The following is a 24,872-nucleotide window of genomic DNA, read 5'->3' as shown; positions in this document are numbered from 1 at the left end:
TACTCATTTAGAATTATTTAAACTTCCTTGGGTCAAACTTGGATGTGATGGGACAGATCTTCTGTTGTTCTGGATCAACTCAGTATCAGCCCCACATGTCTGAGTTGCACATCATTCTGGTGTGTGGCTGCACATCTTGTTTTACACAGATGGGCAACCATGCATACAAATGCTCCTATAATTTATCCCAGAGTTGCTGAACTGTTTATACAGGCAACTTTCCATCTATTCCTAACACTCCACATCCTACAGAGGTGTTTTCTCTTGTTCCCAAAATATTATTCTTCATTAATTAAATTTCGGTAAAACAGCTATTTTCGGTAAAACAGCTATACCTTTGAGAGCTGGAGATTCTTAATCTCCTAACAGGCTCTTTGTGGTTAGGGAGAAAAAAAAAAAAAAAAAAAAAGTCTAATATTTTCCACAGTGCTATGTTGCCTACTAATTTCTTGTCAAAACAGTGTATGTTTACTACCTCTCATCGATGCCCTGACTTGAGTTTGGCAATAAAACCTTTGCCAACAACCCTTTTACAAGCAAAAACTGCACATTTGTCCCCAAAACCTATTTTTAAGAACACTTTCTTTGAAAAAAATTCTTTTTATAATTTTGTAGCTTAGATGTCCTGCTCCCAGTCTAGCTTTACTGATTTCAGCACCAGGAATGAATGTGACTCGCTCGATTGTTTTCGGTGGCATGATGTCGCATGCATTTACTATATCCTTGGCAACAGCAAGGCTGCCCTATAGCCATTTAAGAAGAAAGAAATAGAGTGAATCTGAATAAGCCATAGTCCCTGCAAAAAGGGGGAAGAAGAAAAGAAAGGAAGAAAGGAACAGCCATGGAGTGGGGTCTGGGAAGATTAGGCACTGGTCTGAAAACAACGATGCAATGAACTGAAATCCAAAAGATTACTTGTCTACTTTCTAGCTGCACCAATAGTAATTTCTCTGCTAATTACCTTCCCTTTTGTGGAGTGGGTGCCATTAGCAGTATTATAGCAGTAGTGCTGCTGTACCCATGACAGTCCAAGGGTATACATGAGGCAAAGCTTGCACAATGCATGTGTTTGGGGTACGTGCCATGGGATCAGCCACCAGACAGATTTCAGGAATGAGTCTCAATGCCTGAGTTTATTTTGTTTTGCTTGCAAACATCTGAACCCTCAGATCTGGCAAAAAAATAATAAAAAAGCACTGCATGTCATTCTCTTTACAGCTCCACAGAAAAATTGTATCAGTGGTTTATAGACAGCAGCATGGTAGCTTTCCCAGCTTCAAATGCTTTCCTGTTCCTGCTACTCATCCAGATGGAAAGGTTCTCCAAACAAAAGCCCAGTACAACGAAAGCATGTGTGAGTTTGCTTACAGCCACTTCAGTCTGCACGTACTTGCCTTACTTTTTGCTGTTGGCAAATCTGTCCATGAAGGGCCTAACTAGAGGCTTACTAGAAATGCAAAAGAACCACTCTTCCTGTCCTCTTTCACTTCATCTTTCCTGCAAAGCAAGTTATCAGCAAACACTCGTCAACATTTGATTGCTGTGACACAGGTGATTACAAGAAATAAGAACTATTTGGTTTTTCTGAATGTTTTCTGTCTCAGTCTGTACCCAGGGTGCCGCTTCCACTTGAAATTGTTTTTCACTGCTGTTATCTGAAGCCCACAACTTATAACAAAAAGAGCTGATTATGTAAAAACAAAGTGACATTGGGCTGTCAAAGCAAAATATCCTCACCACAAATCCCAGCCTGGGCCTTTTGCTGGCAGCTGGATTGCGGAGCAAGAGGAATGCCTTTGTGGAAGTGGAGTGGAAACGTGTGCTGCCTAGCAGGGCAGCCCCGCCGGTGTGCGGCTCCCCTTCAGGTCCTTATTCATAGGAATGGGTCAGCCTCTTCACACAAGTTTCACAATTGCTTCTGAGCACCCCTTGCTTCTAGATCAGAAAGGGCAGAGAAGGTAGGGAGCACTGGCAGAATATGTGAGGCTTTAACAGGAACAATCTGGAGCCAAGTATTTCCCTGTGAAAAACTTTTGATGTGTAATAGAAGCCATGCTCCTCCGCAGTGCTGAATAAATTGTAGCCCAGGAAAAACCAAAGACTTTTGCTAAGGGTTTGAAATTTATACATTAGCTCTGTCTCATAGATCATGGTTTTTATATATATATGAAAAAAAAGAATATATGATTAAGTGGATTCTTTTTCTTTTCATGAATGCAGGCATGCTGCCGATATCCACAAGCTTCATTTTACACTCCATCAAAGGGAGCTGTCTTCACTCCTTCGCCTTATATTCCAGTTTAGGACCAATACTTCCACTGATAATTTCAATAGAAACTATTACTCAATAAAAAATTGGTACTACAAAACCAGGGGCAGCATTCAACTCACCTAAGTTTGGGCGTCTAAAAGTTGGGCACCGAGTCCAAGTTGCTTGTTTTGGCTGTCTCTATAGTGAGTGGAAAAACAATTATTTCTCCACAGGGCAAAAGTTCCCTCTATAGGCTTTCACATAAAGAGGTCTCTAGAGGTACCTATATTTCTGCTTCTGACAGTGTAGGGCAAATAGTTAATTCTTGACTCCTAATCAGCTGAAGCTGGGTAAGATCCATTCCCCCTTATTATGTTCTTAAATACTGAAACATAGCAGCATCTTAATCTGATGTTTTGTTGGGTAATTTTGTGATACTCCTCCCCCCATCTAATTATAAAGGGGTACAGAAATGTGTAAAACTGCTCCCTTTTGCAGGATAAGGTTTTAATTTTAATTCTGAACTCATCAGTACCACAAACTATGATTTCAGAAAGGCTGCTATTAAGTTAGAAAGTCAAAAGTCAGTTTTGGGTAGAAGAGTTTGGTTTTTAGTGGAGCTTATTACTAGAATGAAGATATGGCTTTGATAAATTTGGAACACACCCAAACTACAAATCAGAGGTTTTGTTAACTTCCAAAAAAAACTACCTCTTGACATGCAGTCAGCTGACTTTGGTTTTCTTTTTTTTTTTTTTTTCAGCACTCTTGGCAATTTCTACACTAGCTGTGCTAGTTAAGACCAATGGTATCTGTAGGATTACTGCCAGAAGGAAAAATAAAAAATCATTTCAGATCCTTGCTTCAGAGAAGCCCTGTCATGAAAGGAAGCTGGAAAGATCTTTCCCCTGGAGTAAAGGAAATGACATGAAAAAAGTGAAGAAATGCAGTTCAAAGCCAAGATCATACCCTGGGACAAGATCAGGACTCTGGATGGTTTCTGGGTCTTGGAAATCTGGGTTCATAGGAAAGGTGGCAAACCCACTTTTAATATAAAAAAGAAATCTCTTAAAAATTTGAGAGGGAATGAGTTCAGGTAAGTACAGAATAAATACTAGAAATGCCTCATGGAAAATTGTAAGGAGAACAAAAAAAATCCAAAAATTCTATTGGCCTTGGTAGGTAAGCATCCACTGCAAAGGTGGGTTAAACATGCCGGTGCAACTGCTGAGAACCACTGGGTTTTGCAGAGAGGCCATGCAAAAAGCTTCTCCTGACTCCTTGGCTGTCAGTCAGCTGTTCTCAGCTGGTGGATGATGCCTGGCTGCATGACAGCTTCCAGCTGGCCAGGGCAGAGTCACACAGTGCAACCCCAGTTCACTGGTGGCTTCAGCGCCTGGGTCAGAGAGCCTGGCGATGCACCAGGATCACTTCTGTGGGCACCCACAGCACCCAGACCGCTCACATGGCCATGGCCTCTTGTCTGCTGGACACTCTCACCTGCAGCTCTATATCAGTAAATATCTAGGAAACAGATAGGGGGTGATGGAGACCCCCTGCTGTGGTTCATTCTGGACCACTTGATCTTACTTGCAAATTTCTCTGAATTATGCAGCCATAAATGTAAACCTGTATCTTCTCCAGTTAAGCTATTAAGGTAAAATTTATGCATCATAACTGTTAACTGAACAAAATGGGTTATTTTAAAGTGGAATGGAAATCGTTGGTATCTCAAAACCTTTTCTCAAACAGACACGTTTTCAAAGAACAATTGTTCTTTGTAATTAAGTGCAGAGCAAACCACTTTCCCAAGCAAATGCCATATTAGATTGAGGTTTATGCTCATTACCTGTTAGAGAAAGAAGGGTACTAGGACATCCTCTAGAAAAAACAAACAGAAATACGGTCTGGCACCCTTTGACTCACTAGGGCCAGGAGGAAATAGGGTATGGGGGGTTTACGCTGAAGAAGAAAACGGGACATATGTGGCAGATGCACCACGGTGAGTGAACAGCATGCTGAACTAGGGGAAAGAGCTGCCATCCGGCCAGGTCTTACACTGTGCTCACACAAGCATATTGCAAAAACACTGCCAAATGCAATGCCAAAAAATGCTCACTGAATAGCCTGCAGGCCTGGAAATACCTGTCTTTCCACCACTCCTGATAGTAAGTCTGGTTGGCAACATGTCAGAAAAAGCAGAAGCAGATCTAGTCTCAGCTTCTCAGTTCCTAGAGTTGTTCTTTCAGTACAGTAGGTAACAGAGAGATCAAGGTGGGTATCCTTTTTTGAGTGTGTGGTTGCTTTTCATGCCCAGCTTCCCAGGAAAAAGGTGATCCTTCCACTGCCAACTTTCCTTAACCTCTGCGAGACATGGAGATCACTGTCATCTATTTTCCTGGCCAATATTAACCAGACTTTTATCTTTGAAGATAAGGCAGAGTCACTTGCTGAACATGCCTGACTCTCACTGCCCTAATAACACGTTCAGTGCAAACAGCTGGGATTGTGTGGATCCTCCTCAGAGCCCTGTATGTAATACAGGCATATACATTTTAAAGAGAAGCACGACATTTGCCATGTTCTTTTTCCCATTTTGTGATGTATGGTTTGACGTGTTTACTAAAATTACTGTTTTAGTTACGAGTTGTGGGCTGAAATTTGTTTAGACTCTCTTCAGGAGCTTGGATGCCTCTCCTTATTAAAACTGACAGATGCTCCTGTCTCCTGCTTTGCTCTGGAAGGTTCAGCTATAAATTACAAATGCGGTAGGTCTTCTGTAACAGGGGAGAGTAAGATAGTACGGCAAAACTGTTCCCCTTTATTTCAACCTCTTTGTCACTGCCTTTCTTTTCTATTAATAAAAATCATGATCGCATTTCCTGCTCAACACTAGCTCTTTCCAAAAGCGATTTTCTGTTTGTGATCTGGTGCAATGACTGCCCACGTAACCCTCAGCTCTGTTCCTTTCTAGAGAGGCCCCATGCAGCACATCCCACAACGGATGCTGCTGGTGGAGATGGCCGAGGATGAGGTGAAGGAGGACTGCTGGGACTTGGAGTCCTGCTTCTCTCTGTGTCCCTGTGGCCAAGGGATAGCAAGCGCCCTTGTGTGAGTTCTCTGTGCTGCAGCACAGCTTAACCACCCCTGACTGCTGAGTACACCTTTACAGTATCGCCAGCCTGTCCTGTGGTCAGCAGACCTCGTGTAGGGTGAATGAATTGTTTTTCTGATACAAAGCCCTTATCACTGAAGTGTATCTTAGCTCTTAGAACTTACTAATTATTGAACAAGGAGTGTGTTCTAACCTTGTAAAAATTTCTGACTTTCCTAAACTTTGTAGCTTCCTTTTTAACGTTTTCCCTATTTTAAAAAGTTAGTGAAAGAAAAACAAAAAGCAATTAAGGATTTGACTGGGAACCAGGCAGAAATTCAGGGAAAACATTTCCCTGGTTGTATCACACTGCTGCTGACCATGAAGATCTCTGTCTGGGACAAGGTACAATGGAGGGACAGTGAGTGTCTAAGTGCCTTAGGAGCTCGCAAATGGTCTAGGGCATCAAGATGGCCTCAGAGGCCTGAAGTACTGGGGAGGACAGACTTTCATCATGCCTCAGCACCACGTTTTACCTCTGCAGATATCGCTGGTATTCCTTGGTAGCACGCCATATTGAGCAGACCTCAAATTCGTACCAACATACAGTAAACATCAGTCCACAACGCAAAGCACCTGCTCACCAGCTAGCAGGAGAGACATTTTCTTTCCCTTGAGGAATTTACAACACTGTTGTTGTTGGCCAAGCTGAAAGAAAAAGGAGAGCTCAGACTACAATTCTGATGAGTGTGTATCAACCCAAACTTTTCCTAAGCACATATTTGGGGTTTAACTAGGAAATGAGCTGAGCTGCTGGTACTCTTTAAAATGTAGAGCTAGAAAAATCCATGAAGCCAAGGCACACGCTGCTGTTTAATATGTCAGCTTGGATCAGCACAAATGATAATACCAATAGGTCCTTTGTTGTAAATGAGAGGAGGGTTTTTTTTCACATTCTGAATTTAATTGCTTTTGCAGAATGGAGGACACCAGGACTCGTCAGCTGGTAAATGGCAATCAACTACAGGTAGGTTGTACTATGGGCTATGATTACTTAATCTTTTTGGCATCTTTTGTCTAAGGAGAGGAGGGCACAGAAATTAATGAAAAAAGGTTTTAAGATGGGCTGAAGAATTTTAACCTCACCATGTTGCAGAAAAGGAGGAGGTCCATGGAGGTCACTGGAGTTACAGTGACTCAACCAGCTTGAGTACAGATGAACTGTGATGCATCGTGTTTAAACCCTTGAAATTAGCCAGTAACGTCAAGACTCCATTTAACAGGAGACCAGCTACTGTTGTCATTTCTTCTTGCCAGCAGAACAGTCATCCATCTGGAGACTGAAAGATGAGCTAAGAGTAAGAGGTACATGGAAAACGATGGGATAACTGTACTGTCTGTCCCCTCAGCCCTGGTCTTTACAGGCAGCCCCAGGGGCGCTTAGTTTATATTCCCAGTCTGCTTGCACAAAATATTTAGGTATGAATGGAGAGAATTAACCAAAAATCCCCCTAACAAACGTACGCCAAGCTATTCAAATTGATCTCAGTGAATAGGTTTAAAAAAAGCATTTTCCAGTTAAATGGCACAGGATCATACAAAGGTTTGGCAGCTCCCTGAGTCGGTGAGTCAGGACCTCTGCGGACCTAATCAATTGTGAGGGATTTTACAAAATCCCTGCAGGCGTAGCTGCAGCTTTCTGTCTTCAAATACATGCAGAAATCTAGCCTTTTGTCCCAGGTTCACCATGGCGCTGCGCTGAGCTCCCCGAGGTAAGCATCTGCTACCCCCAGACCCCACCTGCACTCAGTGCAGCAAGGCAGTGCCAGGAGGCAGCTCCGCTCAGCTAAACGGGGTCTCCCCAGACACTCCTCTCTCTGTCAGGTCAAAGGAGTTCTGACCTGGGCGCTTTGGTTAAACTTGTGAAGTTGGGCAGGGTGCTTGCAGGGGCTGGGAAATGCAGGGTGTAGTAGAGTACAGCGGGTTCACTCCTCAGTTAGCGGAGGTGCTAAGCCCAAGATAGTGAAGAGCAACAGAGTACAGCATCACGCAGGTGGTACCTGTGTAGGCGCTCACGGCCATTTCCAGGCTCCGCACAGAGAGAAGCGGATCAGACTTTGCCTCCAGTATGACTGAGTCAGCCTCCTGTTGAACAGAAAAAGTGCATGAGATTTTGCTTCTTGCTAGTAGGAAACTATTTGTGACGTCTCTGGCCCTAGAGAAGTGCCAGGCACGATTAATATTGTTTAACAAAGCATTTGGCTTCCCTCTGATGAATGAGAAAGGTCAGAGGCTAGGGACCTATGTTGAAAGCTAATTGCTGAAGTTATTTGTCTGGCTTGTGTTAGATGCTTGGATCCCGCTATACAAGTTAGAAGTGCAGAGTGCCCTAAGTGCAACATTTTAATTTAAATGCTTATAGCACAAGAGAGAAACAATTCACTGGTCATCTCATTAGAGGCTTAGCTATTTACATCTGGACAGCTTTTCCTCTTTGATCTCATAAGAAAAATGAATGGAAGTTTAGGACATGTTTATTTGCTTTTGTAAAGGCTTGGATCCAAGCAAAACACACTTATATCTGGGAAATAACAATGAGAGGTTGTAAACGTACTAAATACCTTTGACCAGCTCTAGATACCAAAACATAGATTTTCAAGGTTAAAGAATTCAAGAGTGCTGACTCCTGGTTTCCATTTGACTCCCATTACAAACCTCATTTCTATGCTACTAAATGAAACAATATACTTCTCCCTGTGGACACATGAGTGAGTTATATCGTCATTGTTTGGTTTTATTTTTTCCCCTTGTAGTCTTCAAAAAACTGCAAGTGCTGTAGCCTGAAAATTTCATGAGTAGAGAAATCTCTGCTCCCATCTATTGGTGAGCAAGATAAGAATGCCCATAAGACTAGTTAATTGTTTAGCTGTTTTATCCGTATCACTGATGGACAGATAATCCAGAGAGGTAGGGGCTCTCTGATACCATCTGTTTGTTAATAAAAAAATAAGGCTCTCTTTTGTCTTTCTTCCAGTGGCACTTTGGAGAGACATCACAGTTACACTTCAATGACCACAGAGTCCTGCCAGCATCCAGTCTTCTCAGCATCCTGCACTGGCACAACTTCTCTGTAAGAGCTCTTGCAAATGATTTAACAAGTAGACTTGATGGAGAGGCAGACACGTGATGGAGCTGAAGAAGCAAACCATGGTAACAGCAGCACAAGTGAGACATCTTGGAGGTTAGACAAGATGATCTTAAAAGATCCCTTCCAACCGAAACCATACTGTGATCTTCACTGAAAACTTTTACTCAACCATTAAATAAAACGAAACCTTCAGACTGGTTTTTAGGAATAAAATGAAACCTTCAGACTGGCTTTTTTAGGAAGGAGATTCAGAAAACAGAATAGTGATTGACAGCAGGCTGGAAACAGGCCTGCCCAGGCAAGAGTCAGCCCTCTGGAGCTACAGTATCCAAACGGGGCTCAACTACAGGGAAATTTAGCAGATAGAGAAGGAGAAACGATGCTCAGAAAGAATGCATGCCTACAGGAAATTCCCAGCATCAGCTGGCGACCAAGTCAATGGACCATTGCCAAAGGTACTGAATGGTTTTATTTATTGTGCATTGTTTTCCTGAAGTTAATGGTATCTTTGCCTTGCCATTAGCGAAGGCCTCTTTGTTTCAAAGACTTTCATACTTGCAAGTGATGAACTATTGCCTGAAGGTATTTGGAAAACATTCTGGGTGGGAAGGGACACAATGCTGTACACTGACTTTGAAGAGGGCTCATTTTTTGAACATGGTCTTGTTGCTAGCAGGAGCTCTAGCTGGGTTCTGGGTATCCAGTGATTAGATGTGGTGGCAAGATCCCAACTAGGTAGGGGAGAAATTAGCTAAAAGAAAGTAAATTACTGGATTAATACAGAACAGCTGAATTTCTGAGGTCACCAGCTTCTTCACTTGAATTTTCTCAGCATCCGAATCTTAAATGAAGCCTCATTGCCATTGTTAGGAGCCACATTCAGTTCTTGCCATGCTGTCATCGGTGGTCATTGCTATTCCAAGATCATTAGGAAGAGGTACAAGCATGGTAAGGAATGTAAAAGAGGGCTGGAGGGAAAAGTTGCTGCTAAATAAGTCCATACTGGGGTGAATACAGTGCTAAGACAGAATATCATTCAGCAGAATGGTTTATCACTAAAAACTGGCATGTTGCAGTTGAACTGAGATTTTCTAAAGAAAACTGCATCCGCAGACAGCTGACTGATGAGTTCACATTATAAAAGACTGTTCAGGAGTTCATCCACTGAAAGGCCATTTATGGGCTTTACTTTCTCACGGTCCGAACTCTGGAAAGAGTTACTCCGTTTGTAAGAGTTACACAGCCCATGCATATCCTCCCATTGTTTCAAGTTAAGGGAACATCAGCTGTTTTTTCTATTGTGAACAGGGGCCACGATGGAGGGCTAATTGCTTCTGTTCACTTAACTGTCTGTTTTATGAGGCCAGGCTATTGCGTGCACTGATGCTGGACAATGGGACAGCAGTCTGGATCTGTGATCTCCGTTAGACAATGAGTATTTAGGCCACTTCTGAGGGATTTGGCAAGAAAACCCCTTGTTTCTTTTTCCAAGCAATAAAAAACCCGTAAAAGATAATTAGGTAATTCAGAGTGGATAATGATTATCCATGGTTTGGAAGGAATTTCTTTTTGACAAAAACTTCTCTGCATCTATAGTACAAACTGATTTTACTGGAAACTTGCTATCAGGCAGAGGAAGCAAGCTTCCCAGAGAAAATTTTTAAGGTGTGAAATGTTTGTTGGGTTGTTAAGGCTACATACACACAAGGATACATAAAGGTTTTTCCTAGCAAGCCCTATTACATTTTTGCTAAAGAAAATTTGTCCATCTCTACCACCTGATGAGATCATGATGCCTGGGTACAGAGAGCCCACAAGAATGGGCTGATTTGGTGTTTTGGGGTTTTGTTTTGAGGCCAATGATCATATGCCAGATTCTCTAAGAGGCAGGTCTCTAAGCCTGCTAGAATCATGCTTTATTGCCTCTGTGGCCAAAAAAATTGATCCTACATAATAAATCTTAAACGGCCAGTTGATTCTGTAGCACCAGGGTACTGTGTTTGTTCCAGCTCCTCTTCCTTTCTTGGAGTGTCAGATGGCTGAACACAACAGGAAGCATTTTAGAGATGCTGAGGTGAAATCGCATATGCAGCCAATTTCTTATTGCTGACATTACTATTTTAATGATGAAAATTAAAGGAGCCCCATGGATGTTGCAGTCTATACAAGACCCTTATTCAGAGCAATGCTACCCACAGGAACAGGGGAGGCAGGAAGATGGCTTGGGCCACCTCTGAGGTTGATGGGAGAATTAAACATCAGTATAGAGTCCTGCAAGGAAGAAAACAGTTTGTCAGGACAGCAAAGAACCAGGGTATTTTTCCCAATATGCTGCTGTAAGACAATCATGATATTGGTGAACAGAAATTTCCTTTGGCTTGGGAGGGAGGGGATCTGCAATTTACAGAGCCGTGTGTTCACATGCTGTTTAAATGCAACGGATCTGTCTTTCTGCAAATTTAGGTCGCTGGAAGAACATAGGATTTTATTTTTTTTTAGTTTTGCAGGGGCACAGTTTAAAAAGCGTATAAGGAGATAGAAAAGAAAGGAACAGAGGATTATTTTATTTTGCATGTTTGATAGAGGCTCCTTTACAAGAAGGAATTCATTGCAATACGGTTCATTATGCAAGGTAAATACAGTGTTTCCATCATACTGCTTGTTTTTCCCTTCTGTGCCACATGCAAACCTGCTCATTCATTCACCAGAAATTTCACGATATGAGTCAGAAAACTTACTATGTAGCTTCCCCACTTCAGCTCACAACTGCATGCAGCCCATGGGGAAATGAAACACACCTTAAAAAATGTCTGAATATATCCACTGACAAAAATACTTGGCTTACACTGTTGTTTTTTTCAATTTCTTGTATCGTACTGTTCAGCAGCATTCAAATTGCTGCCAGGTTTTTGATTAATCCAAAAAATGTAATGAATTCGAAATATTGATATTTATTTAAAAAATTAGATGTTGTTTCCATTAGCTTATACTGTTGCTCTGGAAGTTCTGGCAATCCCAGTTATGCCAAATAACTTAAAACTATGGAACTCTGATAATACCAACCTGAAATTCATATGAGCCCTGGGTTAGAGACAGTTTTTGTCTTGTGCAAAGGGAGGATGCCATGAGGGACTAACAAACGCAGTCTCGCTTAACCCTTTTTTAAAAATTTAGTAAGCTCAGTCTCAAAAATAGTTAATGCTTAACTTTTGTAACTCTGGCAGTTCCAGGACCTCACTGCTTATAACCATCATGATTTCCAGCTTAAACATACTTACAGCCAATTATCCCTGCTTGCTCCTAATACTAAGGTTGTTCTTTGATTGCTTAGGTAGCTTTTCTACCTTGATACTCACTCATCTCCAAAACATACTCGGTGACAATGACTGTATCCTCAATCTTGTCAGCTGTGGAAGCTGTGATCTCCACTTTTCCTTTGTATGCTAGATTGCCCATTCCTCCCATCACCCTATCACCCTTTTCAGCATCAGTTTGAACTCATTTTTCTCAGTCATGGGTAGTCAAAATTATACACAGCCTTTCTTGTGCACAGCACTCTTCTCAGGGCCTCGTACAACAGTGCTAACACTTCCCTATCTCTGCCTGAAACATCTTTCCTGATGCATCCAAGTGCCACTTCTATATTGTATATGGTTACCACATTTACATGGTTTCCTGGTGTAGGGGGCTTGCATTCTTCATGAGGGCAAGTTGGACACACGGACCTTTTTCTAACCCTAGCTGTAATACGTTTTGCCGATGAAACAAATCACAAAAATCCCGTATGGTGAAAACTGCTTACCAAAACCCTCTTATAAAATAGGTTGCCAAAGATTTGTTGAAAAGCAACTATCTACTGAAACTGGTATTACATCTGGATGTAGTGAACGTGCACGAAGTAAGTGAATCACTTAATCAGCTCTGTTAAAGAGGCAAAAAGTGAATGTTTGTTAGACATTATTGTGACTTGCAAACACAAAAGCATTCTTATAACTGCTTATTGCTTGCATTGCATTCGTGCCAGGCGGCCTCCCACCAAAATGAAACTTCTATTGTACTGGGTCTCAAACAAACATAAATTACAGCAAAACAAAGAAAATATTCCTCAGCAAAGTACTTCCTACTCTAATTAGAAAAAAAAAAGTCCAGGGAAGGTGGGTGCTTAGGTTGCTAGCAGCTGACATTGGAAATAACTCTATCATCTGGTTTCATTTAACTGTTGTTGATGAGTAGCCATTTGAAGAAAAATTGCATAGCGACTCTTCACAAAAAGCAGCACAGTGTGAAACGCCCATTCCTTTCTATGAAATCGGGACCCATCTCTTCGCAAGCCTGCATATGAGTGCAAGCATATCTTTTTGCACTGTAAGTTTGACTTGCCTCCTGACTCCAGTGTTGAAAGGGAGGAGAGGATGGCTAGTGACTACTCACCACTGAAAGCCACGCATCCACGCAGCCTGCAACCAGAGCAGCCAAATAGCTTCTTTCATAGTGAATCTGGGAACAAAACGGACGCATTAAGAAAAGCTCAGGAAATATAAAGGAAGTATTAAGAAAATACAGTGAGGGCATGGCAGAAAGATCTGCTAACAGTATGGAACAAGGAGGCACATAACTGTGTTTGATTTTACACTAAAACTAGTTCTAGAAGAGCATGCTTATTGTTTGAAAGGCATTAGCTCTTCCAAGATCTCTGTCTTCCTCTCATCATAATTCTCCTCTGCAAAGGCTTAAGAAAGTCAGATGGCAGGAAAAAAATCTGGATTTAACACTCATGAAAAGCAGATTGAACTGAGGTCTGGTTTTGAATCAGCATATGCCAGCTAAAAAGCTAATCATACCCCTGCCCAAGTTTAGTGCTTTTGGAGAAGAGCATGCCTGCAGTAATCAGTACAATTGCTAAAACTGTTTCAGAGATTCCCAGGATGTATATAGCTAAAAAAGCCCCACAAAACAGTAACAAGTTTCAGCATTAAAAAAAAATCAGGTGAATAGGATTTGCCTTGTTAGACTGACATATGGATGGCAATCCAAATGCAATGCTGGAAGCAGTGCTAGGAAAAGCCTCTGGTAAGAAACAGAAAACAGTGCTTGCAGTTAGTTATAACATGTTACTCACAGGCATTGCTGACTTACAGAGTTCATCCGTACAACCACTGTGTTGTATAATAATTCAAACACTGGCTCACTCCAGATTTTGCTCTTTAAAAAAAAAAAAAAAGATGGCCAAACTGCTGTTGATCACCCTGATGTGATAAAAACAAGAGTCCTACTGACCAGAAGGTAGGTGGCTCAGCGTAACACTCTCTGGATTTATGCTGATGTAGTTAGGTTCAGCTACGTGAAAGCCACCTGAGAGAAGACGGGAGGCAGCCATCCCAGCGGTGAGATGGTCTAGGCAATGCAAGGGAGCTCCAGGCTTAGGAGCTGAGTGAAATGGGGATAGAAGAGTAATGCAAGGAAGCAAGGACATACCCTCAGGACAGGCCAAAAGTAGCACTAGGAAGCATTAGGAAAAGCCTCGGCTGTAAGCCTCAGACGTGAAACTGTGGCAGTTGAGCAGCAGAGCACACCAGCTGGGAATCATGCTATGCAATGAAGCAAGCAGCAGCCTAGAAGGAGCCTCTTTCCTCCAACCCCAACACCACGCAGTAATACAAGTGAATAGTGGTGAAGCTTACCAGCCCACCGCGACAAGGCGTTACAGGGTAATCTCTGGCTTCAGAGGTCCTGCAGACAGAGATACAACAGGAAGAAGAGGTGAACCAAACTTAACAGGGCTTGATGGAAGGAACTTTGATGGATGAAGGTGTCTACAGGGCCACAGGGGGGCCAGCCTTTGTGTACATGGCTGAACCGCTAGCTACTGCTCTGGTATTTCTGTAACTCCGTATAAAAAGACAGAATGCAGTTACAAGCTCGGAGGCTTTTTGTGTTATTACACAATGTAGAGAGTATGAAAAACATCCTAAAAAGAATGCCACAAAATCCGCAGAAGATCCCCACATCTCACTTTCCATTTGGGAGAGGCAGAGACTGAGGCAAAACAACTTCCTGATGGACTTTGAATAGACAACATTCATTAGTTTGCCAGCTTATAGGCGCAAACATTACTTATCTAGTCCAAAGTAATTATGGTTAATGAGACTACAGGTAGTCTAAATTACAGATTTTCCATGAAAACAATTTAATGCTACCGCTTCACCCCAAAGCAGAATTTGAAGTATTGCCCATCTTCAGACCATGTTGACAACATTAGTGCAATATTTAGAGACATACTGGAAAAGAAAGATTTTTTTTTTCCTACTCTTGCAGAACAGTTTCAAAGCAGAAATGGTATTACTTAGCAAGCGCCACATTGATCGCTGGCATACTGTAATAGGTTCTTCACTGAAAGTCAGCCTAATTAGGTCTGGATATTTAATCTGAAGAATGGTTGCCACGATTGAGTTACAGTCGTGTGATGGCTTTGAACTCAACTTCATTCATTACATATAGGTGAGAGGGAGTGTAAACACTTCCAAATAGAGGTGGCTTGCCTTGTGGCTGGCCGGCCTGATCTCCATAAGCTTCGTAGAAGCTGACAAATTTCATACAGCTAGTTTCAATTAGCTATGTTGGCTGCCACAGCATCCCCACAATGGCAGAATCATCTGCAGAGAACTAACTTCAAAAATTAGCTGCTTGTCTTGGGGCGAGCGCTAGACTAAATGGCTTTCAGTACCTTCAGCTCCGATGTACCTTACTTAGCTGCAGTCACGTTGGGCAGTCCACGTCTAACCCATTAGCCACTGCGTGACATTGGCATAGCCACCGTAGAGCTGTGAGACACCAGGCTAAAGGATACCGCTGCGAACCCCAGTAGCCTGATTCTGAGGGATGATGAAGATCAACTCAGAGGTATCATCATGCATTCAAACTAGAGCTGCCTGTGTAGAACCAGGGGAGACATTTCTCTAAATGCATGGACAGCACAGAATTATTTCAGCGATGGGTACTTGAGAAACACACAGAACAAAAAAAGTGATCTTCCTTTTCATCTGTCCTTCTCGTGTGCTTCTCTGAGCAGGAACAAGTCCATGCACCAGAGTTGGGTAGTAGAGAGCCCAAGCTGAAGACTCCAAACCAGGATTTAGATCTCCATTGAAACTCTGCTCAGTAAACTTCTAACCAGTCTGCAGGAAAAGCTCGTGATCCTTTTGCTAATAGCATACTTATGGAAGCCCCTTGTTGCTCTTTAATATTCCTCCAACTTGGCTTTGGCCTTTGCCATTTCACCAGTAAGTATTTTAATAAGTAATGATTTTATATATGCGCCTTGCTTGCCTGTCCTTGCTGCTGCTTCTTGTATGGTCTCATTTCCATTTCAGCCCACAAAACAGCTCCTTGCTTAGTCAGGAGGACCTCTGCCATAATTCCCTGCCTTCCTGAGCAAGGGTCAGTTTGGTCCTCAGCTTTCAGTAAGTTTTCTTCATAATCAGCTCTCCTGAGCACCTATGCCCCTTGTGGCAGCTTCTCAGAAGATCTTAAATAGCTCACAATGCTTCCCTCTGCAAATTATGATCTGATTATTCCCACAGCTGGTTTTAATAATTTTTTGAACAATGTTTGATTTATCTGATAGGGAGAACAGGAGTCAGTTTTCATACATTTCTCCTATTCCCAGGTCATTTTTTTATTTGAAGAGCAAATATTCTTGCCTTTCTTTTTCAACCCAAAATATCTGGACTAATGAAGGCATGTAGAAAAAAATGTGCTTTATCTAGTTTGTAGTAAGAATCAGTACTTTCAGAAAACAGCATGCATTTTACAAATTAACGTAAAATGGCAAAATTAGAGCACAACTCTTCTTCATGTCTAGTTGTTGCCACTAGAGTGGGCCCAGTAATAACTACAAGGAAGAAAATTAAAACCAGAAAAAAACCCACATGTGTCTTTTGTCCCATATTACGCCTATGGCTTAATTATACAGATGCATTGTGTGCTTAACTAAAAAGCAATAAAGGCACTGCAAGAAATACCATTAATGAGTCAGCATCACCCCCTGAAGATCAGCTTAGTTTCTGGAATCTTTCTAGTGGAAATGCCTTTTATTTCTTCTGTTCAGTTTTATCTTCAGCGGTCCATATCCAGAAGTCTCCAGTTTGTTGGTACTGGTGTAAATAGCTACCCAAGGGCAGAGACTGAGGTAATGAGCAAGATTACAGTCAAATCCTACCAGTTCAGCAGTATGTGTCCACCATGTAGAGGGTAAACTATGAGAGATGTTAGCACAGAAGTAACAACTCAAAGATGCCTTAACAGGAGATTTTAAAGTTGAGAACAGTCTACGGTGGGATGAAGCCACATGGTGAAATCATGAAAAGCATGAAGGCACATGGTGGAAACATGAAAAGCAGGAAGGCATGTGGTGGAAACATGAAAAGCAGGAAGGCACGTGGTGGAAACATGCAGCATGGGGGTGACGCAGAGAACATGGCACTACATTATGTATACATCCTGGAAATTCTTGCTGTGAGGAATTTCAGGATATTGGACATTCTCAAGATATTTATCGTTCTATGGCCTCTTCAAAGACTTAGGACTTGGCAAACTAACTTTTGGAAGCTGAAAGCAAGCCTCCCCTGAAGGCAGGGTAACTCATTAAGAACTGCTGCAGGACTGCTCTTCACCTTCTAAGCGCACTGGTTTTGAGGAAGCATCCCACAACGTTTAAAAATCACATTTTTACCAATACGGTTTATGGAAAAAGGTTGAGTCGGACTGAAGGGAATTTTAAAGTATGGAAAGGGTGATGTTTTTGTGAAAATTGCACATTTTGGCAAAGATAACAGTTTTTAAAGAAGAGTTTCAGGGAGGGGCGGAGCGGGGGGTAGAAGGGACTGTGAAAAAGTGTGTCTTGGAATGGCCACCAAGCACACAGGGAAGGCACAACCTTGCTCCACACTTCCAGCTGAAAGGTGTCAAAGACCTCTCCAATAACGCCATGTGCCATGGATACATCCACCAACACAGATTCAAGATGAGCTTCTGTATCAGTGCATTTAGGTGATCTCCAAATATACTAGCGTGTTTTTTCCCTTTTTGCTGTAGCACCATTCAGTAGCCAGGGCCATGGGTTGTTGGGTCCATCCTGTGACTCTGGAAATGCTGCCTGTCTGCTCTGGATTTAAACACCTTGTTTCTACAGAGCTTTCATTAGCTGATGCTCCGTCCTGGTGTTGCCAGAGAACAGCAAGCACAAGGAACACATTTGGCCTTCTCTGAAAGCTGAATAATTCACTGGGTAATCTCCATGCTTGGTGAATGGAAAGCTGAAAGCTATAAATTGTATTTTAAAAGTTCATTGTGAACACAGAGTGCTGCAGGAAGTAGCAATCTTATCAAAGATCTTTACGTTGCCTACAGTATCAAATGTTATGTTCACAGGGAGACCAGACAAACAAATTGGCAGGATATGTCAATAGAGTCTAGACTGAAAAAGGTCCCCTGAGAAGTTAATTTCCAAATCTTTAATCTCCCACTTTTTATATATTATTATCTACAATAGTGCAGCTTTTTACACATCCCTACTTTAGGAAAAATGTTGTTAAAAACTGTTGAAAAAACATGGAAAGAAACAGAATTAATGTGTTCTTTTTTATATCTGACTGCATGTTTTCCCAAATACAACTTGAAGCCCCATTCAGCAGAATATTTACATATGTGCCTGTGTCATTCAGACTGCCCACATGCTTCCTGTACTCACTGGGGCTCATCCGATGCTTTAAACTAGGTGTTGAAATGCCCCAGTGAATCACAGCCATAATTTAGATTTCTTTTTCTTTAAGGTGGAGAACAAAGAGCTAAGTCATCCTCCTTGAAGCCACTAAAGAAAGGAGATTATGTGGGAAACCTGGGACCTCTTCTCCACTGGGTGACATCAAGAGCCTTGCCAACCCTACCGTGTCAAAAGTACTTCAGGTAGCGAGGTGTGACATGCTTCTTACCACCATTTCAGGCATTCTCAGATCATTAGCTTTGCATGCATGTGTTTTGTACCTGTGTTTGAGGAGAATAACATCTCTTCGGTTAATAAAAGTATCATGGAAAACATAGAAGATGATTGTGAACTCTTCCAAAAGGTGGCACTTCAGGGAATAGACTTGTTCAGAAAGAACTGAATTTTAAAGTTATGAAGGAAATCGCAGGTTACAAGATAGTCTCTGTTTTTAAAGGGCTATTTCAGCTTTAGCTCATTTTTCATCAAAGTCATGGCTTTGGAAGAATTTATGTCCAACTTGTGTGACAGAAGGATTTTATTAGAAGAAACTTGTATTGAATTAAAAAAAAAATGCCATTATGTTCTGTGTGTTTTGTAGCATCGCTCATTGCTTCTGTCTGCTAAGTCTGGATGAAGAATTCAATCACTAATAACATAGTATTTGGTCTAATTTTGTGAAACTGAAGGGGAGGTGTTTTTTCTCTCCTCCAAGACATGCAAACCTTAATCCTTAGTTCTTTTAAGGAAAAAAAAACTTCATCTGAATACGATAGAGCACATAGGTTGTTTTGAAACATGTGCATTGTGTGTGGACGTTCTTCTTCATATTCTACTTACATAGCTGTCATTGCTTGCGTATTACAAGAAAAGGTGGAAAAAGCACAGCCTCTGAACAGATCATTAGTATTTCATTCCTCCCGATATGGTTATTTCTTTAATTTCTCTTCCTTCTCCCAGAGAAGCATATCAGATTGTTCTAGACAGGATGCCTTACCTATGACTCTTCTTGTACACAGGACAGTCACCAATGCAGAATATCCTTTTAACAAGTTGATTCCAAAATCACTATGATTTTATGTCACAATAAAACATACTGTATTGAAAGAGCACACAGGCAGTTACTTCCTGCTACAAACGTCCACTGAGCACTCCTCATGACATCTGGGGAACCTGTCTTACCCTATTGCTTTCTTCTTGCCTTTCAGGTTATTTCACTGAAGGAATGAGACCAAATCAACTACAAACTTGCATAGAAAAAGCACGCAAATTTTAGATGTTAATCTCCAATTACCAGTGACCAAAGGGGCAAAGGACCCCATACAAATGCCACACTCAATATTCCTCACAGGTGAGTTCTTTCTATAGCCCTCACTCTTCTTTGTCAACTCTTTTCTGACAGCAGAGTTAGAAGTTTCTGGTTTTATCAGTTCAAGTTTTGTCTGTATATAGTGTTTTCATCTGTCCATCCCCTCTCTGCCAAAGAGAAATGACCCCTTACCCCTGTTGCCAAATTAGACAGCCTTCCTGTGTTTCTTGGAAAATTACCTTTATGGTTCCTTTAGGGAACCACGGTACTCTCAGGGACATCTGTAATGTAGCCATGTAATTCTTTCACTGCAACACAAAGGTTTTACTTACTGAAAACCAGCAATAACACTATTTAGAACATTATGCAAAGGAAAACACATCAAAATACCTTGAAAGATGGTTCGTCAAAGACTTGAAATTCACAGTATTGCCCAGTCCTCTTTCTGATATTTTTGTGTCTTTTCCATAACTGATGGGTTGCTGGAAGATAAATGTGAGATACAAAGAAATAAAAGACAGTAGTTAATAGGATCCTACCAGCTCTGACAGTTTACTGCGCTTTTTGAATTTATACTTTCAGTCTGTCTTTCCCCAAATAGCCACAGCCCTTCACCTTTTGTGCTTTAGTTTCCCAATGCATCACTTTCATGACACTGTTCTCTCTGAGCAGTCCTGTTAATGTTTAAAGTGTTGTGGAAACAATCATCAGAACCAACCAGTCTGCCTGAAGGAGTGAAAAGCTCTGTTTTTCTGGTAACAAAATACTAGTTTAAATATAGCAAAATCCTGTGTCTGTTACAGTACTGCATTTAATGAGAAGCATTCTTTTAAGAGCTATTTTTGACATTTCTGTGACTCTGAAGCAATGGTGGTGTTTTGCCGATTTCTACTGTGTAATTTCAATATGCAACAATCTCTCCAAGTTGAATAATTTGGAATCCATGCGTGCTTTGCAGTTTCGAGATAATTTGATCTGAATAGCAGTTTCATGTAAATGTTTTGGCACTAACGAAAATATCCTCAACATTACTACTTACAGCTTGAAACACCAATAACTATTTTACATGCCAGCAATTAAAGAACATGATAGGCAGGTTAAAAATCATTAATTTCTCTCTCTGAAACTGGTATTTTCTCATTGAAAGGTTTGAAAACAAATTTATTTTCAGCAGGTTATTTCTGTATTAATGTGATACCAGCAACATCTGTGCAGCTACCTCTCTCCTCCTGTGGGCAAGCACTGTTCATGGGAGCCTGAAGGAACACAGCTCTTGCTTGCTTCACCCTACAGCTGTGGGGTAAACTTCGGATACAATGTTTGAAGTGTTAAATAATTGGAGGAAGTGAATGGAGAATGATAACAGCAACAGGGAAATTTCTGAAGTGATTTGAGAAGGTTGTCTGGTGCAGGCTGGATGTTTGATTATGTATGCACTGGATACCCACTTCTCTCTACTTGAATAATACATGGGAACCCAGAATTGTTTACTTTAAAATACCAAAATGAGAAAAGACCATGTTCTGAAAATAAAACCTGGGAGTTTCAACTCTGCCACCTCTAGGAAAGCCCAGTGGGAGGGATAGGATTGCTAGAATTAGGGGAGGCCGCCTTTTCGTTATTTGTTATCATTTAACAAAATCTGAAGGCATCTTCCTTTGCAGAGAGCAGGAAGTAATTCCTATGCAGCTCCAGGGCCAGGCAGAGGTTATGGTGCCCATTTCACTTGTGGTGTTAAACAACGGAGGGCTTCCGGATCCTACTGGGACTGTACCGAGTCACCAAACACTGGAAGAGAAAAATCAAAAGAGCACATGTACAGTGGACTGTTTCTGACTTAGTAACAGATGAAAATATAGTGTTCTTTAGCCACCTTCTCCTTCCAGTGTTCTCAAATACAACCGGTTGTGTTCCACTACTGGGGAGATTTCTTAGGGTTACATTTGGGAGCACATGGTCAGCAGACAAAAAAAATGCAGCCAAAATGTTACTATTAATTGCTTTTTTGAGACTTGAACTTTGTGAATCAATGATGTTTTCTCAGCCTTCACTCTGAGTCTGCTTGGAATTAGTAGCCTAAAGTTTTATGGTGATAAACTCCAGTATCCCATTGAGAAGGACTAGGGTACGTGTTGTCTACATGCTAATAAACACAACCATGCTTGTGCATGTCACTGAAAAATAAAAAGGAATGTGCACATGGCATATATATAATACAACGTTAAGATGTCTGCATCTGGGAGACAGATTGTAGCTGCCACTTCAGTCCTGGGATGAGGCAACAACCCAAGCAATGCCAAGACCTGAGAGGTTCTTGCCTCATATGGAGTGAAATGTGGTGTCGTGGACTTCAGTAGCAAAATTCTCAATTACTTTTGTGTTTTGCCCAAGATGCATTGGTATTCCCCATATATGGAAGGAAGTATTTTACCAGAAGAAGCATGGCTTTTGCTAATCACAGAATATGTAATCGCTTAGGCAATTTGTAACAGTATTGACAAAATATGAATCTTGGATGTGTTTTGCACAGACCTTCTAATCTTTTGATCCAAAGTTGCTTTTTATGCAAACTCTGAGGACTGTTAAATGTTGCTTGATTAACTTCTATACAATATTATGAATAGTGTGTTTGGAAAGGACTAAGAAATACTGCTGGCTACAGCCCTTCAGCAAACCTCCCCAACAAACACAATTCACTAGGTTTGTACTCATGTAGAACTGCATTTCTTGACATCTGCTAGCTCACCTTAATCAATGTGTTCTTCTCATTATGGATCCAGTTTAACACCTTCCAGCACTACCAGTTTTTGTTCTTATAGCCTCCTCCATTTTCTCCCTTGTTTGTATAAAAGAAACATCTGGCATATCAAATGGCTAGCAATGCTCTGTTTGCTTTATGAAGCATAAACTCAGCTACAGCTATCAGCTAAATACCCTGTTATCATTAGACCTGCTCTTTGTAGAGATCCCGTCTCTCATTTGCAGGCTTGCGAGCCTCTCCACGGCAAGTTGGCTCCAGATGTGCAGTCATAGTGCTCCCAGTGGTGTGCAAGCACTGGGAATTGAGTTGCGACACCCGGCCAAAGCCTCTGGCAACCCCTGAGCCCTGTGCCTGCAGCCACCTCCTAATGGGTTTTTCATACTTGTCTGTGCTTTAAGGTTCCAAGCAGGGAACTTGCTCCAGGACTGGAGACGTCCCGCTAGGGATTCGCAGAAGGGATAGGCTCATCCCCTGCACTGTCTCAGGGAATACTGAGCAGGAATTGAACTGATTGAAAAAACAGAACTTTCCAAAGCCCCTTTTTATTGTGGGGTGTTTTGTTTTGTGGGTTTTTTTCTCTTTGGCTTAACTCATTCTGGGTCGATATTCTTTACAATGTTAACCTTTCTTGATCAGTGCTTTTAATAGAGCTGTCAGAGTCAACTGAGGAAGATGTTAAGAAATCTTCTGTCCCACTGCTGCATTACCAAGGATGTTTCAATGAAAACAGTCCTTTTGATCTTAGTTATTTGGGAGCTCTTCTTCTGCAGCTTGTACCTCAGCAGAAAATCTAACAATCTGTTTGTGCTTACTGGGAAAAAGATACTTGTCGCCTTGCCAACATAATTACATTGGTGAGTTAGGGAATAATGAGTGAGAACAGATGAAATATTTAGATATAAATAGTCTGTTTTCATGTGCTGTGATTGTCGCTAATAAGGCAAGGACGTGTGGTTTGTGGTTCAGGGACAGGATGAGGAACCAGGACATCTGGGTTCCTTTCCCAGCTTTACCACAGTGTATTGAAGAAGTCATCAAGCCTCTTTGTACCCCATCAGTTGGAAGTGGATAATATAATGCTCTGGTGACTAATTCTTTAATGCTGTCATTCTCAGATGTTCAGAAGGGAAGAACGATACAAGTGTATGATTTTTACATACTAGAAAGTGGCCCAACTAAAACTTTAAATCCAGATACCCAGAAAGTCTGTGAATTACTTTATCCTATCCTGACTTTAAGAATCTGACCCACTTGCAATTTCGTAGCAATGACGGAAAAACAAGAGGAAAATTAAACCCCGATACAGAATGCTTGAACAAAATCCTGTCTGAAAGTATGTCAAAGTTTTCTGTAGCAGGTTTTTTCAGCTTTACACTCAGGCTTTTTTTTTTTTTTTAAAGTAACAATAGGACTGCTGTGTACCTAATAGGAAGATGGCAATGATGTCCTTGATGACTGAAATGTGCTCATTGGTTCAAAGCCTGTAAACTGCTTAGGCCTTTAGCTCATAAGGCTTGATAGGATTTAAAAAGGACCTACAGCGGTCATCTACAAAGGGCTGTGTTTCCCCTAGCCTATGTGTATTTTGCTCACTGCAGCTGTAACTAATAAATCATCAAACCATAGATTAAAAGCATGTAATTAGTATAAAAGTAATTAAAGCCAAGATTCATTCTACCTAGGAGTAAATACGCATATTTGCCATGTAAGTCATAGCGGAAAAGAGATAATTATTTTTTTAGTGTGCGTATGCTAGCAGAGAGTCTCAAAAGCAGAGTTGCTTCTTTAGCTGAGGAAGAAAAAAGAACAAACCCAAAACAACTGTGCTAGCATTTTGATTTAAGCTCATGAGTTTAAATTCATGTGGGGTGAGCATTATATTATTTTAGGGTTCCCAGCACTTATTTAAAACAAATCTAGTAGAAAAAACAAGTCTGTAATGCAATAATAATTTCTTTACCTGCTGATGGATCCTGGGTATCAGATGGCTGTAGCTACATGAGAAAGATAAACAGCTGAATGGGAGCAGAACTACAGTTGGTAATGAGGACCTCACATCCACACTGCATGCGTGGTTGGGTTTTTCAGTCTGGTCCCATGTGCAGACTGGTTAGAGCACAGGAACTGTCATACTGGAGTACCCTTCTGATGGTGGTTTCACCCAAAAGTCCAATTTGTAAGCTCTGACCTGTAGTGCAAGAAAAAGCACGATAAATGGGAGAAATCAGATTTGCTTCAGAAGTGCACTTCTGAGCTGAACTAGAATGCCAATGCACCCTCACCCTATTTGTACTCTTATCACTGAGCAAGAGCAGTACAGGAGGCTTGATTTGCACTAAGAATCCAGCTGGCCAGGCAAGACTGAGCACAAATTACTCCTTGCTGCAGGCAAGGCTACGCTCTAAATCACTGCAGTTGGACAATGCTAAAGCAGCAGCTGAAATACTTATCATGTAGTATAATTTCAGACTTTTTTGAAAGAGGCTTATGGCGATGCGTAAGAGAAATTGGCTTCAGTTTGCTGCTTTTATCTCATTTGAGAACATTCT

General features: G+C 41.4%; 2 long non-coding RNA genes across 2 annotated transcripts in view; one reads left to right on the top strand and one right to left on the bottom strand.

Annotated features, from left to right (window-relative positions):
* LOC114013793 (uncharacterized) overlaps positions 1-24,670 on the bottom strand; it is a 32,446-nt gene extending 7,776 nt beyond the window's left edge. Inside the window, exons 1-8 of the long non-coding RNA XR_008746105.1 lie at positions 24,284-24,670; positions 19,953-20,044; positions 14,175-14,223; positions 12,925-12,990; positions 10,605-10,764; positions 7,406-7,490; positions 6,492-6,685; positions 5,882-6,053 (exon numbers count right to left, since the gene is read on the bottom strand). This is a non-coding gene — a long non-coding RNA (uncharacterized LOC114013793). The remainder of the gene's footprint in view (positions 1-5,881; positions 6,054-6,491; positions 6,686-7,405; positions 7,491-10,604; positions 10,765-12,924; positions 12,991-14,174; positions 14,224-19,952; positions 20,045-24,283) is intronic.
* Positions 6,259-15,704, top strand: LOC129783933 (uncharacterized). The gene is made up of 3 exons (XR_008746106.1): positions 6,259-6,372; positions 8,380-8,948; positions 15,563-15,704. It is a non-coding gene; the product is annotated as an uncharacterized LOC129783933 (long non-coding RNA).
* Positions 24,671-24,872: the final 202 nt, after the last annotated feature.

Source organism: Falco peregrinus, chromosome 2 (genome assembly GCF_023634155.1).
Source record: "Falco peregrinus isolate bFalPer1 chromosome 2, bFalPer1.pri, whole genome shotgun sequence".
NCBI classification, from domain to species: Eukaryota; Metazoa; Chordata; class Aves; order Falconiformes; family Falconidae; genus Falco; species Falco peregrinus.
Note: the sequence above shows the minus strand (reverse complement) of the source record. Positions and strands in the feature narration are given on the sequence as shown.